Raw genomic sequence first — 13136 nt, forward strand, 5'->3', positions numbered from 1 at the left:
TTTATCGTTTAAAAATTAGATACACGAATGCCAGCTCGTCGTCTCCTGAGGGCAGAGTGACCAGACCTGAAGTTGCAGTCTTTTTTTTTTTTTTTTTTTTTTTTTTTGTGATGCCAGTCCAGCAACAGCAAAGGAAGTTAGGAGTGGCCTCCACTGCTTCCCCCGGGGGACATAGTCTGCTTTAGGATTTCTGAGCTGTGCAACAGAATTCCCAGGCGTTTGCAATCAGAGAGACACAGAGTATGGGACAGGCCTCATACTCTTCCTTGGGTAGGTACTAAGAGCACCCTCTCAAACATGAGCTCTCCTCTCAAAGGACCCAACCAGCTAACCTAGATGAGTATGTGCAACCCATGCCAGACTGATGCTTCTCTTCCAGCTGGTGTATTTTTACGGGGAAGGGGTCGCCTGGAGTCAATGTCCTGACTCAAATAATGACTCCCTCAGTAAGTATTTCAGCTCCCGGGGACGTGCTGGGTAGGGAGTTTGACACAGGGCTGGGTTGGCATTCAGAGTCCTCAGTTGTGCCAGACAGAGCACTTGCCTGATTCAGCCATGTGTAGGGATAAAAACAGGCCTGCTATTTATACACTGTCTATCCCACTCTTTCCCCCCGCCCCACCCCCACACTGCAGGGGGTCAACCTGGCTCGCCCCCTCTTAATTCTCCTCCATACAGTCCCGGGCCTAGGTTCCCACAGTGCACCGCCGTGTCTACAGACTCAGACTGCTACTTACTGTGCGACCTTGGACAAGACAACTGATTTTTATATTTTTGGAAGGAGGCTAATTTGTTTTATTTTCTGTGTGTGGGTGTTTGCCTGCATATATGTCTGTGTACAACATGCCTGCCTGGTCCCCACAGAGGTCAGACGAGGGCATCAGATTCCCCAGGACTAGAGTTACAGGTGGTTGTGAACCCCTGTGTGGACATAGGGAATCAAACCTGGGTTCTCTGGAGGAACAGCCAGTGTTCTTAGCTGCTGGCCGTGTCTCTAGACCCTAAGATAATTGACTTACTAAGCCTCAGTTTCTGCATATCCCGAGTGGGAATAACAGCAGTAATATTAACGACATCTACTTTGCAGAGAGTTTTTTGAGGATCGAATGAGGGGACAAATATAAAGCAGAAAGTATAGTGATGGGTATAAGCTCTTGATAAATGTGACCTATTATTGCTGTTGTTATCACCGGACAGTCAACCTTGGCTACTCCTTTTCCTTAGAGCCCTTTTCCCGTCCTTCCCTGGACACCCAGTCTGGCCAGGTGTCAGGATCCATGTGCAGACAAATGGGTTTCGGACGGAAGCTAACTTGTCACCTATTTGGCCCAAAGCCACCTTGGGTGCTGGTCTGGGTACACAGTATCGGGCCTAGGACCTCAGAGATGGCCACCACCCCAGCCACACCTTCATCTGCACCAGCAGGTGTTTGATCACCTTCTTAAAAACCAAGCCATCTAGGGGTCAGGGTTCTCCCTAGGGCAGGGTGGAGGGAGATACTTCCTGACACATGACCAAATCACTCCCCCCCCCCACACCATTCACGCCCTGCTCTCCTGTCCTAGCCTGCTTCTTCCTTCCTCTGCTAGGTCCTTCCGCCTCACCCCCACGTCAGCCCAGCTTCACTGGGGCAACTCCAGGCTTTCATCACACAGGAGCCTCACCCTATCCAGGTCTGTGTGTCAGGTTTTACGAGGAAGGGCCTGGAGAAAAGAAGACAAAAAACCTGAACTGGACTTGGGGTAGTCACTTCCCTTCCCAGAACTGCACATAGTCTGGGACTAAAACACTGAGCAAAATAAAACAAAATGACAGGATGGGAATGCAACTCGGTGGCAGAGGGTTTGTCTAGCAGGTGCAAAGCCCTGGGTTTGATCTTCAGCTCCTCAAAAGTGCTCAGAAAAGAAAAACCGCCGCCGCCGCCGCCGCCGCCGCCGCCGCCGCCGCCGCCGCCACCACCACCACCACCACCACCACCAAAAGCAAAACCCTGGGCACGGTGACACACACCTGTGATCCAGGCTCCTGTAAGATGGAGGGAAGAGGATCAGGAGTTCAAGGTCATCCTCCTCTATACATTGACTTTTAGTCCCATCTGGACTACATGAGGATTAGTCTCAAAACCAAAACATCTCAATCATAATTCGTCCTGGGTTAGCCTCATTAGCTGGCTTATTCCAGAAGCATTCACAAAACACTTTTCAGATGCCAGGGAGATCCTGAGATGGGAGTTCAAATGATGTGCTAGAAGAGGATGCGTTCTGGTGCCTGCACTCACACCTTAGGTTTGATGATGGATTAATAAAGCCTTATCTGAAAAGACGACGGGTAAACTGAGGCCTTGGGTGAGAAGAAGAAAACAGACATGTGATTATTGGTGACCGAACATTCCAAGTCTCATCAATAGTGCAAAGAACAGGATGTAGAAACAAGCTTGAAGCATTCAGAGAGGAGCATGCAGACCAGAAAGGTGGTGATGTGAAATCCCAGTGGGACAAAGGCTAGGGCAGAGAACGGAGGACATGAAGATGTCAGGGTAGACAGTGAGTTTTATTCCCCATCATTGTGAGAATCCAATGAGATGGGAATGGAAAAGCAGAGTTATGCAAGAATGTTCCATGTTCTTTTTGCCTCCTGCAGGTCCCTCTCCCTGCTTTGGTGGTCAAGGGCCAGAGTCTGATGGATAAGTCTGCTTTCTTGAACTCTCTCTATTGAGCAGGAGCAAACTGAGGCTTGGGGACTGACCAGCCTTTTGCTACTAATGAGTCAATAGGGAACTAATCTAGAGCAGAACCCATGGCATCCTGTTTCCCAGCCCAGGCTAGGTTCCCAGGCAGCTAGAAAGGCAGGCTCCCTGGGACTCTGAGTGCTGCTGACTCACTGCTAAAGCACTGAGTTCTTGATCTGAGTACCCTTGCATGCCAGCGTGGAGGAGCTGGGAGAAAAGGAGCCACAAGACACTGGAGTGGGGCGGCATGAGGGGTGCTCTTGGAGAGGGACCACTCGTGATCCCTTCCCCTCTGCGGCTGGTACATATATCTTGTAGGTGGGTTCCCTTAAACCTGACTGTGCATCAGAATCACCAGGGGCTATACTCAAGATGAAAAGGCCCAGCCAGCAGTGGTGGCGCACACCTTTAGTCCCAACACTTGGGAGGCAGAGACAGGTGGATCTGAGTTCGTGGCCAGCCTGGTCTACAGAGGGAGTTCCAAGACAGCCAGAGCTACACAGAAAAACCCTGTCTTGAAAAACAAAACGAAACAAAGAAGGCCTAGACTCAGGGTTGGGGATGTAGCTCATTGGACGAACACATGCCTAACACGTACAAGGCCCTGCACTATGAAAACAACCAACTAAACAAACAAAACAAACGAAAGGTTATGTAAAACCAGACATGGTGGTTCATACCTATCATCTCAGCACTTGAGACCAAGACAGCAATATCAAGATTGGAACTGGAACCTCTGAGGCAGGGGCAGAGGAAATTTGAGTAGAGAGACACATCCATGTGCTCAGTGCTTAGCTTGTGTTCTCTTATTGATCCTCCAACATCAGATATGCTAGAAACGTCACCCCCATTGGACAGGATTAGAGCTCAAAGATGTATGTAACAGCCTAAGGCCACCCAGCTAGAATTGCTATGGCTGACCAATGTGCAGCCCTCTCTTTGATTTGGGCTCCCAGCTTCAGTTTAACGGCATCCGAGCCGGTGGTGAGAAGGCAGCAGCTTCCCCTCTGCCCGTGCAGACAATACCATCGTCAGCTTTACCCAGGGAGTCCTGGGGTGTGCGGACCACAGTCACTGCCTAACTGGGCTCAAAGGTGGGTTGAATGAGAGCAACAGAGCAGCTGGTGAGGTGGATACACTCTTAGCAATCACACAACTCGGAGTTTGAATTGTGGTGCTGATTTTAGTGTCTTTTTGTTTTTTTCCAGCTTGTTTGACATTTATTTGTTTTAGCATTGGTTGTGAAATGCTTGCTGGAGCCAATCCTCTCCTTCTACCATGCGGGTCCCAGACCTCACACTCAGGCAGGCCACCGGGCTTGGCATCCAATGCCCTCACCTGCTGAACCATCTCTCCAGCCTCTTTGTTCAGCTTTCTAACCTGTAACAAGTTATAAGTGTCTTCTTATATGCAGTTTATACATCTCGAACTGAGGGCAATGATAGTATCACAGGGCTCTTGTGATGAATAAATCAGATCGTGTATATGAAATAGAATATGGCTGGGTGGTGGTGGCGGCGGCGGCGGCGGCAGCGGCGGCGGCACACGCCTTTAATCCCAGCACTCGGGAGGCAGAGCCAGGCGGATCTCTGTGAGTTCAAGGCCAGCCTGGGCTACCAAGTGAGTTCCAGGAAAGGCGCAAAGCTACACAGAGAAATCCTGTCTTGAAACCCCCCCCCCAAAAAAAAAATAAATAAATAAATAGAATATGGTGTCTGACATACAGAAGGTGGTAGATGGTTAATCACAGTTGTTATTATAAACAAGTTCTCTCTCTCTCTCTCTCCTTTTTTTTCTTCCCAAGTGGGGATTTGATATATATCTATGCACTCAACACGTCCTGTGCCTTGCTTCAAGCCTTAGATTCCTCACTTAAAAATATGAGTTTCCAGGCTGTGGTGGCTCACGCCTTTAATCCCAGAACTTGGAAGGCAGAGGCAGTCGAATCTCTGTGAGCTCGAGGCCAGCCTGGTCTACAAAGCAAGTTCCAAGACAACCAGGACTGTTATACAGATAAACCCTGTCTCCAAAAACCAAAATAAAAAAAAAGGAGAAAAAAATGAAATGAGGGGTTAAGCAATTGTGCGGTGTCTAGGGCCAGGGAGGTCCATCATGCTTTTTAATTTTTTTCCCTTGTCATGCTGCTGTCAAAAAGCTTGCTAAGACAGTTCTGCGATGATCTAGAGTAGCTAATCTAAAATACTCTTTATCCTGGGCCAACCTGCCTCGGAGATGAAGTGCCAGATATGGCTATGCATAGTAATGAGGTAGAAAATTACAAGTTTGGAAACGTCATACCAAGAACAGCAATTCTTGCTCAGAGTTCATACAGAAGCTTGTGCGCAGAAGATCTGGTGGTGTCCTAAGCAGCCCCAGAGCTCTATTGGTTTGGGGGAGAGTGATTAAAGAGAGCACTCTACTAGGGGATGCTTTAGCAACAGGTAGCCATGAGGCTAGAGCCACCCAAACTCAGACAGTCAGGATGTACGGTCACTATTCCGTCTCGGGCTGGTTTCTCTTAGCCTAGCTGAGTCAGTTCATCAAGCAACATTTAGAATGTTGAATTATGGCCTGTCTTTGGGGTCCCCTGTACCCCTTTATGTTGGCCTGAGGCATCAGGTAGTGAATGGGGATGGCCATGCTCTGACACCTGAGTGGGGCCAGGATTTGAATAGTATAAAGAACAGGAATGGATGTGGTAGGAGGAAGCTTTGGTAGAAACGTCTAGAAATCCAGGACACTCAGCCAGGAAAGGACATTTATGATGTCCCCATTCTCTCATTTATTTCCATTTCCAACTGCATTTCTGTGACTTTATGCTTCGGCCATTCCCTATCACAGATGGCTTTCTGCTGGCAGAAAGGGAGCAAAAGATTCCTCCTTCCTCAAACAACCCACCTCCCTCTTCAAGGCTTAGATTCCTTAAATTAAAAAAAAATAGAGGGGTTTGAGCAGTCATGCCATGTCCAGGCATTGGCCGTGGAGTCCATTATGTGTTATTTCCTGTCATGCTGCTGTCAAAGGCTTGCTGAGACAATCTCCAGACTCTGTAGCGGCTGATCTACAGGCATGATAGCTTTTGCCTGTGACTCAATCTCTTTGCTTGTAAGTTAAGGCCAGGTGATGGTGGTACATGCCTTTCATCAGGAGGCAGAGGCAGATGGATCTCTTGAGTTTGAGGCCAATGTGGTCTTCAGAGGGAATTCCAGGACAGCCAGGGCTACATAAAGAAATACTGCCTCAGCCGGGCGTGGTGGCGCACGCCTTTAATCCCAGCACTTGGGAGGCAGAGGCAGGCGGATCTTTGTGAGTTCGAGGCCAGCCTGGGCTACCAAGTGAGCTCCAGGAAAGGCGCAAAGCTACACAGAGAAACCCTGTCTCGAAAAAACCAAAAAAAAAAAAAAAAAAAACCAAAAAAAAAAAAAAAAAAAAAAAAAGAAATACTGCCTCAAAAAACAAAAGGAAACAAAAAAACAAAAGCATCTACTTATGGTGCTCTTGGGACAATTGAAGGATAGTCTCTGAAGTGCTTAGGAAAATGCAGAGCTCCATGTGAGTAAGTTAGTACTCTTGTTAATTTTTCCAGTGCTTAACCTTGGAATGCAGTCACACCATATTCTGTACCGGAAACAAGCATGTTCAGTTCCTCATTGGTATGGAGTTACAGGGCAGAAATTTAACAGTTTAACAACCATCTACAGCGAGGGCTGGTCTAAGACAATGGTTTAGGAAGGAGGAGATACTGCCCCCTAAAGGACACTTGAGGAATTTGTGGGAGAGTTTTTTGTTACCAGGTAATTCTTAATGTGACTGAGAAAAAAAGTGGGCTACATAGCTAAGGATTGTGCCCAGCCAGCTGTGGTGATGCACATCTGTACTGTAATTCCAGCACATGGAAGGTAGAGGCAGGCTGATCTTTGTTGAGTTCAAAGCCAGCCTGGTCTACACAGTGAAGGCCAGGCCAGGCAAGAGTACATAGTGAAACCCTGTCTAAACAAACAAAAAACAAAAAAATGAGAGACCTCGGCCCTGACTGGGATGTCTAGAGCATGTTCCTCCCTCAAGGCTCGGGGACCTATGTAGAAAAGGGGGCAGAACTATTTATAAGGCCAGAGGTGGCAAATGACTTTAAGGCAGCAGTGTTTTCTAGACATAACAGGACAGTTAGATATATGAACTCAGTGACTGCGACAGTACACATGAAACCTGCATCATTTCAAGCCAGGGGAAAAAAACCAGCATGGAGGAGAGGAGGTGGACACCAAGTCCTGCCCCTAGTGTTTGGTGTTTGGCTGGTCCTGAGAAGGGGAAAGTCGGTTCCCTAACGGTGTGGCACCTGGCATGTCCAGGGCGGAGCCCGTGCCCAGAGGAATCAGTCCACACAAGCGGACGTGATGAGTTCAAAACCAGAGAGGAGGAACAAGAAGTTGAGGAGGTGGGGGAGGTTCGAGAGGATCTGGGGGGAGGTGGGGGAGGGGAGTAAATAGGATCAAAATACACTGTATGAAATTCTCAAAGACTTGATTAAAAAACTACTAAAAGAACATAAAAACAACAACAACAAAAACCCAAAACACCAAAAAGGAGGGGTTAGAGAGATGGCTGCTCCTCCAGAGGACCTGGGTTCAATTCCCAGATCCCACAGCTCCAACTGTCTATAGTTCCAGAACCAGGGGATCTGACGCTATCTTCTGGCCTTCAAGGGCACTGCATGAACACAGTAGACTTAACACACATGTGTGGGCTGGAGGGGACACCCATATCCGTAAAATAAACCTAAAAATACACAGAATGGAAAACAAATAAATTGCCGTACATTTCATACTTCTTTTGAGCGGCCTGCTGCCTTCCTGGCTAAAAACCTTGCGCTTAAACCCATTTCTAATTGATATAAAATATACAGAGGGGTTTTCCTTGAGCTTTTCCGGGAAGGACGTTTGAATGGAATGCTCATTTTGGTGGTATCTGAATCAGTCAGTATCTATAGCTGTCATATTCCTGGTAAGCCTGTGTCGACATCTGTAATGTCATTTCTAGAACAGTCTTGACGGAAGAGTTACATATTGAATGACTTTGTTTTGAGATGGGGGGGGGGGGGAGTATCCTGCTATTATGTCCAGGCTGACCTTGAACTCTTGGGCTCAAACATTTCCTCTGCCTCTACTTCTGAGCAGCTGGAGCTAAAGATGCTCCATTTGCCTGCCTCCAGGTACTGATTTTAAGACTAAGTGTGCAGATAGGGTATTACCTTTGAACAGAGTTCTGGTAACAGCCCGTGTTATAAACATGAAGTATGAAAAAAAGAAACTCCCCCCCCCCCCTTTTTTTGAGACAGGGTCTCATGTTTCATAAGCTGGCCTCCGAGAATGATTCTGAACTTCTAATTCCTGCCTCCATCTCCCAAGGGCTGGGACTGCAGGCATGCACCACTGCATCCAGTTTATTCTGTGGTAAGGAGTGCACCCCAGGCTTTCACACGTGCTAGGAAAGGAGTCTACCAACTCGACTACACCCCAGTCCAGATTTTAAGGGAGGTGAAAACCACTGACACTAAGAGACAGGCATGAGGGCCAGTGAGATGACTCAGTGGGTGAGGGAGCTTGCCACTGAGTCTGAGGAGCTGAGTCCAATCCCTGAGTCTTACAGGCAGGAGAGAACAGAATTCTGATAGTTGTCCTTCAACCCCCACACAGACTCTCTCCCTCTCCCTCTCCCTCTCTCTTCTCCCCCCACTTCCCCCCCCACACCCGGAGCTGAGGACGGAACCCAGGCCCTTGCACTTGCTAGGCAAGCGCTCTACCACTGAGCTAAATCCCCAAGCCCCACTTTTTTATATACACACCAAAAGAGCTCTCTTGTATCCTTTGGTAAAGTGTTATTCTAGGTATGCTTATTGATGAAGTCTCTTGTACAAATTATTGCAGTTCCTGTTTTTGTTTGTGTGTGTGTTTGTTGTTATCTGCTTTGTTGTTTGTTTTCAAAACAGGGTTTCTTTCTCTGTGTAGCCCTGGATGTCCTGGAATTTGCTCTGTAGACCAGGCTGGCCTCAAACTCAGAGATCTGCCTGCCTCTGCTTCCTGAGTGCTGTGATTAAAGGTGTGTGCCGCCGCCGCCGCCGCCGCCGCCGCCGCCGCCGCCGCCGCCCAGCTACTTAGTTGTTGTTTGGGGTTTTTTTGGTTGATTTTTTGATACAAGGCCTCACTGTGTAGCCCTGGTTGTCCTGGAACTCTCTGTGTAGACCAGACTGGTCTTTCAAACTCAGAGGTCCACCTGCCTCTGCCTCCGGAGAGCTGGAATAAATGTGTGTGTGTGTGTGTGTGTATGTGTGTGTGTGTGTGTGTGTGTGTGTGTGTGTGTGTATGTGTGTATGTGTGTGTGTGTGTATATGTGTGTGTGTATGTGTGTGTGTGTATGTGTGTATGTGTGTATATGTGTGTATGTGTGTGTGTGTATGTGTGTGTATGTGTGTATGTGTGTGTATGTATGTGTGTATGTGTGTGTGTGTATGTGTGTGTATGTGTGTGTGTGTGTGTGTGTGTGTGTGTGTGTGTGTGTGTGTGCCACCACATCAGGCTCTATTTTGTTCATTTCTTTACTACTTGCTAGAATGTCACCTTCACCTGGGAGGAGCACACAGGGAGCGGGGCCACACTCATCCCTGTGGCGGCAGTCTCCCATATCTTACTGCAGGAGGATCTGATTCTTGGGAATTATCTACCCAACCATCTTTGTTTCCACAAAAGAAAGCCGAGACTCAGAGACAAGGCCCTTCATCAAGGACTCCCGAGAACTCTGTGACTTCACCAGGATGAGAACAAGGACCTTGAACTCCAGGGTGCACATCCAGGGCTGCTCCTACACACAGCATGCCTTCCCCTGGCCCTGTCTAGGAGACCAGAGGCTGACCTGGTTTCCTGGGCAACTCCTTCACCAATCTGCCCAGCTCTGAGCACCCAGGCTCAGAGGTTGAAATGAGGCTGGGGAGGAGGTGTGGTGGCACCAGAGGTTATAAGGAACTCTTGGTGCTGGGCCACAGAGATAGGCAAGGACAGACTTTCCAAACTTTAGCAGAAGTTATGGTGGGGAGTGTGTATGTGTTTGGGGTTATTCATGTCTAACCCCTCAAGCTTTCTTGAGTCACTTGCCCCCTAAGGTTGGGACACATTCTTGAAGGAATAGTCACAGGGGTTCCCCTGCCTTTTCAGCCCCTAGGCCAGTTTCGGCTCCTCTGGGGACTGATCCACCTCAGTGACTTAGTGACTCCTTCTGCCTTGGACCAACCTCCTGAACTATTGAGGAGGTTGAGGGACAGGGACATCTGAATCCCATTTCCAATGAGGGCTTTGGTTCTCATTCAAACGAGCCTGACTGTCTTTCCCCTCCCCGTCCTGAGATGCACCTCCACATGCCATCCCTCGGGGCCAGACTGCGTTGGGCCAGGACTAGGCAGAGATTCAAATACTCCTCCCTGCCATCTTGCCATTTCCCAGCCTTGGCAGAAAAACAAAAACACAACCGCTCGCTCTTAGGGAGCGGCTCCCACGACTCAGGCCATGGAGAGCAGCGCCCTCGTGTGGCCCCCAGAAAAAGCGCAGTTCTTGGCCCAACCCTTCCTTTCTATGCGTTCATCGAACAAATATTTATTGAGGGCCACTATGTGCCAGGCTGCTCAAGGCTCTGGGGCCAAGTCAAGTAAGATACCGCTTCACGGGCTGTACAGCTGTATGCGTGTGTGTAGAGAGGCAGGCAATAAACCCCAAACAGTAAACAAGGTTACTAGTAGTAACTACTAAGTAAGAAAAACAAAACAGAAATGTCATAGAATGATTCCAGAGGGAAGGTTCCTTGAGTAAGTCATCTTTGAGATGAGACCCGAGGCGCAAGGGTCCAGGCATGTGAGGACCCAGGGAGAAGATATTCCTTGCGGAGAACAGCAAAGTCCCTTGGGCAGGAGCAGGCTTTTCATTTCCCAGAAAGGGGCTGGAGGGTAGGAGGTGAGCAAGACCGTAGCAAAAGATGTGTTCAGGAGGGTGGGGTGGTGCGGTCACCAGCAGCAGCGAGAGACACAACTCGAGGCTGCCAGCTAGGCAGCCTGAAGTGCTCCCCTCAGATACTCAGGGGCTCTATTCAGGGAGAGGATGTGCTGATGCCTTTCTTTATCTCATCCACGGAATTTCGTCTTGGAGGAGGAGACCTTTTTAAAGGTACATTCCGTAGCCAGCGGTGGTGGCATGTACCGCCACCATGTACCTTTAATCCCAGCACTTGGGAGGCAGAGGCAGGCAGATCTCTGTGAGTTTGAGGCCAGCCTGGTCTACAGAGTGAGTTCCAGGACAGCCAGGGCTACATGGAGAAACCTTGTCTTGAAAAACCAAACCAAAACAAACCAAAACAAAAAAGGTACATTATGTAGGCTTGCAGCTGGAGAAAGGAGTGCCCTTACTTATATATAAGTCAGAAGGGGATTGAACTCAAGGCATAGCTCATTGTGTGTGTGTGTGTGTGTGTGTGTGTGTGTGTGTGTGTGTGTGTGTGTGTGTGTGCGTGTGCGCGCGCGCCCTCATGTAGAGCTCCAGTCTCCTAAACGGCTGGGATTACAGGCCTGTGCTACCAGGTCCAGGTTAGAAAGCCTGAAGGGAGAGTTGGGAGTGTTGGGGGTGTGTGTGTTGCCTGCATATATGTCTGTCCATCATCTGCGTGCCTTGTGCCTGAGAAGGCCAGAAGAGGCGGTGCCATATTCCATGGAATTGGAGTTACAGACTGTTGTGAGCTTTATCAAACCAGGGTCCTCTGGAAGAGCAGCAAATGTTCTTAATCACTGAGCCATCTCTCTAGCCCTAAAAATATTTTTATTATACAGTATTCTTTTAGCTATCCTGGGTCTTTTGTTTTTCCATATGAAGTTGAGTATTTTTTCTTTCCAAGTCTGTGAAGAATTGTGTTGGGATTTTGATGGGGATTGCATTGAATCTGTATATTGCTTTTGGTAAGATTGCCATTTTTACTATGTTAATCCTACCTATCCATGAGCTTGGGAGATCCTTCCATTTTCTGATATCTTCTTCAATTTCTTTCTTTAGAGATTTAAAGTTCTTATCAAAAAGGTCCTTCACTTGTTTAGTTAGTGTTATCCCAAGGTAGTTTATATTATTTGTGGCTATTGTAAAGGGTGATGTTTCTCTGACTTCTTTCTTAGCCCTTTTATCATTTGTGTATAGGAGGGCTACTGATTTTTTTTAGTTGATCTTGTATCCTGCCACTTTACTGAAGGAGTTTATCAGCTGTAGGAGTTCCCTGGTAGAATTTTTGGGGTCAGTTATGTATACTATATCTTCGGAAAATAGTGAAAGTTTGACTTATTCCATTCCAATTTGTATCCCTTTGATCTCCTTTTGTTGTCTTATTGCTCTAGCTAGAACTTCAAGTACTATATTGAATAAATATGGGGAGAGTGGACAGCCTTGTCTTGTTCCTGATTTTAGTGGAATCGCTTTGAGTTTCTCTCTGTTTAATTTGATTTTCTTTTCTTTTCTTTTTTACCTTTTTAGAGCTTTATTGGGGAGAGAGAGAGAAAGGGAGGGAGGGAGAGAGAGAGAGAGAGAGAGAGAGAGAGAGAGAGAGAGAGAGAGAACAGACGGAAGGAGAGAAAGCAGAAAGAGAAGCTCGCTTTTTTTAAGATTTATTTATCTATTGGAATTTGTAAGAACAAGTTATAAAGGGCTAAGGATAAAAAGGCTTAAATAATGATTTAAAAAATGACTTGAGATGTATAAAAAAACATGTTTCAGATTTCTTTCTCTTGCTATTCTGCTGTTATATTGAGACTCTAAAGTTACATAATTTTGCTCTAACTAAATACCATTTGGAATTTTTGTCTCTTTAAGGAGATTCTTACAGGCTTCAAGAGACCTAAACCCAATGCCCACAGGTGAAAACAGACTTCAAAAAATACTATTAATCTATGGTTTTTTTTCCCCAACTGCCTGTTTCCTTAAGGGACACATCTTTTTTTTCTCTCTCTGAAACTCCCCTTTCTCATCTGCCAAAACCATGCACTTAAAATTTCCAAATAAACACCTAAGAGAAAAATTTCCTCTTCAAAATTTCTTAACTTCATGTTCTTCCCATTACTATATATTTGTTCTAACAGATTTCTAATCACTTAAAGGTTACAGACTACTCAAACTGCTGCCTGTACGTCCCTAGCCTCAGATGGTCCTACATCACCTGGACAACAAATGAAGCAGTCCACTCTTCCTGGACTTGGTCAATATTCCAGCCTTTTGGGTCCCCAGATACACCCCAAATTTCAGCAGGAAGTCATTCATTTATTTACAAAAGACTGGAATATTGATTTACTAACCTGGGATATATGCTGAAAAGTCTATTTAACATACGCTATCAAAAA

General features: G+C 47.1%; 1 protein-coding gene across 2 annotated transcripts in view; it reads right to left on the minus strand.

Moving 5' to 3' along the window:
- Hbegf (heparin binding EGF like growth factor) overlaps positions 1-13136 on the minus strand; it is a 104297-nt gene that overhangs the window by 11072 nt on the left and 80089 nt on the right. The gene's annotated exons all lie outside the window — the stretch shown is intronic.

The sequence above is a fragment of the Peromyscus maniculatus genome, chromosome 19 (genome assembly GCF_049852395.1).
Source record: "Peromyscus maniculatus bairdii isolate BWxNUB_F1_BW_parent chromosome 19, HU_Pman_BW_mat_3.1, whole genome shotgun sequence".
Lineage (NCBI taxonomy): Eukaryota > Metazoa > Chordata > Mammalia > Rodentia > Cricetidae > Peromyscus > Peromyscus maniculatus.